This window comes from Marmota marmota, unplaced genomic scaffold (genome assembly GCF_001458135.2).
Source record: "Marmota marmota marmota unplaced genomic scaffold, marMar, whole genome shotgun sequence".
Taxonomy (NCBI): domain Eukaryota; kingdom Metazoa; phylum Chordata; class Mammalia; order Rodentia; family Sciuridae; genus Marmota; species Marmota marmota.
This window is the reverse complement of record NW_026000082.1, coordinates 38,604,234-38,607,737: the sequence shown is the minus strand read 5'-3', so window position 1 is coordinate 38,607,737 and position 3,504 is coordinate 38,604,234.

Below are 3,504 nucleotides of genomic sequence, written 5' to 3'. Positions count from 1 at the left end.
TTTTTTTTTTTTTTTTGGGGGGGGGGGTTCATTTCTAACGTCTTTCATTGATAAATGAAGAAAAGTATTGCACCTTTTGAAATACACCAAATGAATTTGGTTTGTAATTAAAAAACATTCTTTTCCCCTGTCAGTCATTGTTTTATATACTTAGCATAGATTTGCAACTCACTGTGTGGTGGTCCTAGAACCCAGCTGAAGACCTGACACACAGAGGAACTATGAGGGGTGGTGCTAGAAGACAGATGCCTGCAGGATGATTGGCATCCTTTCAGGTTTGAGGATGTGGGCCTGCTTCATAAAGAAGCTGGTGGTGGATGGGGTGGGAGAACATTTACCAACAAGGGGATTGACCAGTTGGGAATCCCCTTATTTCTGTTTTGCATATGAGGCCCCCCTAGCCCACTGATATTCTTTAATGAAAATCATGGCAAGAGTCTTGATTGTGGAGACTCTTCATAAGTGTTAATAGGGATTTTTTTTTTTTCCAGCTTATTTGGTTGCAGTTTCCAGTTTTTAAAAATGTTTAGATAATCTTTTTCCACCTTCCCCAAATCCTAAAACTTGTAGATTCATTAGTGTTGAACCAATGCTTTTTCCTGTCTCAATTCTTTGTATATGCATTCTTTTCAGATGTATTAAACAAACAAAAACCCTTCACAAGCCAGCCTGAGGGTTGTTATTTTCCCTCCGCCTCTTATTTTTCAGGTATTTAGGAGTGGGAACTTGACTCTTTCATAGCACCAAATTCTAACAAATTTTGAAGTAAGATTTTAAAGCTTTATTATTTTGGTTTCTTTACTGGCATTCACTTTGAGATATTTTCCCCTCTGTATGTTCAGGTTTGTGCCTTTTCCCTAAGTTTGACAGGCAGCCCAGAAACTACTTTCCTTACACTGAATAGGTAAGCATCAGTTCTTAGTGCAGAACTGTTCAGGAAGCTCACTGCTGTGTTGTTGGAAGGAAATGTTAGCACATCTCTAATCATTAATTGGAAAGAAGCCAGTTTGCCCTAGGTTATCTGCATTAGTAGTTCTCAAATTTGACTAGTAACTTAACTAGAGTGCAGCTTGAGCATTAGAATTTTAAAAAATTTCCAAATATTTTTAAAGTACAGCTAAGTTTGAGAACCAGTGCTCCTAGGTTGTTGTCCCAAACTGTGAGTCTCAGATTTTATTTTAGATTATTGTGAATCTGAGTCACTGATTCTTCCTTCCATCTCCCCACTCCCCAGTGTTAGGTATCAAACCCAGGGCTTTACTCATGCCAGGCAAGTACATCTCATCCTTCTGAAGCATTTTCTTTAGATGGCAAGAATAGTATATTTGCTCTAAGGGCTCTATATGGACCTGTATGAGAATCTTAAAACCTTAATTCATTTAAGGTTGATATTTCGGTTTGATAGTTCTCCGTAGGGAGTTATATTTGCCATAATTCCCACGATTTCATACTGTGCTAGAATTAAGCAGGGTTGTTTGGGAAGGGGTTAGGAAGAGGCGCATCTAAACTTTACCAGTTTTAAACCAATGTATCATATTTATTGTTTACTATACGAGGGAGAGGTATCTGGATCTTACTTGATACCCTGGAGAGCAGAGACGTGTATCCTTACTTGTAGGTCCTTAATTATTACTGTACCCCTGATTTAGGGCAGTGATGGACCTAAGATATGGCTCTGAAAGTAGTCATTGGATGGATACATGATTTTAAGAATGAATGAGTCAAGTAAAGTACATAGGTCACATGGCTGAGTTGATGAATTATGCATGCATCAGAACAAGGGTAATGAAGAACAATTTGACTTTTGCATATCAAAAGAACATGGGTAGCGAGCAGATGAAGAGGCATGGTTTTCTATTTAAATATTGTTTTCTCATTGACTCAACAAATTGTTCAAATTGTTTATAGTAGATAAGTGATGTTGCCCAGGGAGTGTGGTTTAGAGGTTGGAAAAGGATTATTGTGAATGATTATTGCAGACTTAGCTTGAAGCAAAATTTACAGTATTTAGTCTGATACAACATGAATATATATCACTGGTGTTCTAAAATGTGTTTTACTGAAGATCTTGGAAGTAGGCTCTGTAGTTTGTTAAAGGGGAAGAAAGGATTGTGGAACCATTGCAATGTGTCTTTTATCCTGAAGTGACTTTTTTTTCACAGTATAGTCAGAAGACCTCCAATTTGTGTATGTCTAAAATTGTGCACCCTGCCCCCTTTTGCTTTGAAGAACTGATATTAAATCAGTGGTGTCTTATAGTTGTTATCTATAGAATGAGTATAATAGTGCTATGTCCCTTTTCTTCATTGTTGAGTTTGGATTATTTTCCCCTTTTCTTTCTCCAGTTTTGAGGTTATTAATGGTTATTTGTGTTTTGGGTGCTGAGAAACATAGTGTACCACAGCTTTGTTGAAGAAAGATTGAAACTTAGTCCCTGCTGGACACAGCTGACCCACATTAGGAGTTAATTATGTAACAGGGAAGGGATAGCATCTCACCTGGAAGTAGCAGCTCCATTGTCTTTAAGGAAGGGCTGGATTCTTCATGATTAGGGTATCTTGATAAATTTTATCAGCAAAGTGGCTTTAAATCACTCTTAGTGTAGCTTTCCTTGTTCTCTGTGAGTCTTACCCTATGTTCACTGAACTTCAGAGAATGGTGATTTAATTACATAGAACAACTGAAGACCTCACCAACATGTTATTGCCTAAGTATTGCTTTGAGTCTTTTTACCCAAAGTGGTCCCACTTTTTTTTTTTTAAATGAAAACCCACAGTAAAGAGACTTCAGAATCTGAATATATTCTCCTGCTTTTTTTCTTTTACATTTAAAAATGTTTTCCTTAGTGCATTATAGTTATACATAATAGTGGGGTTCATTTTGACATACTTATAAATGTATATAACAGTTTGCTTCATTTTAGTCCCCAGTACTTATCCTTTCCCACCTTTCTTCCCTCCCCCACCTTTTTTTTTAAAGCCCCATTTTATTAGCTGGTGCTGCCATAATACTGCATTATTAATCATCAGGACAGAAGCTTACTGCAGTAAGCACTTGTTTTTCTCACTTCTGGGACAGTCAGATTTGCCTCTAGGCTTCAGATTGGGCTCAGCTGGACTCTCTTTCTCATTATGGAGACTATCTTCAGAGAGCAAGGTCTACCTGAGTGGACCTTCATGGTGGGCAAAAGAGGGCCAAGTCAAACACATTTACAGTTTCTTATATTCTGTTGTCTAGATGGTGTCACATAGCCAAGCTAAAGTTAGTGCCACTCATTTATTCCTACACTCATTTGTAAATTCAGTAAATAGTTTTATTTTCTTAAGGGCTTAAGGCATTGAGAATATAGGAGAGAATAAATAAATATCTCCTGACTTTTGATTGGAATTTTCTTTCCCTTGTGGTTTTGATAGCTGCATCTTCTTTAATAACCATGTGGTTTCATCCCACTTCAAACTGCTTCCAAGAGAGTCAAAGCCTTGTCTGTGTGTGCATACCCATGAC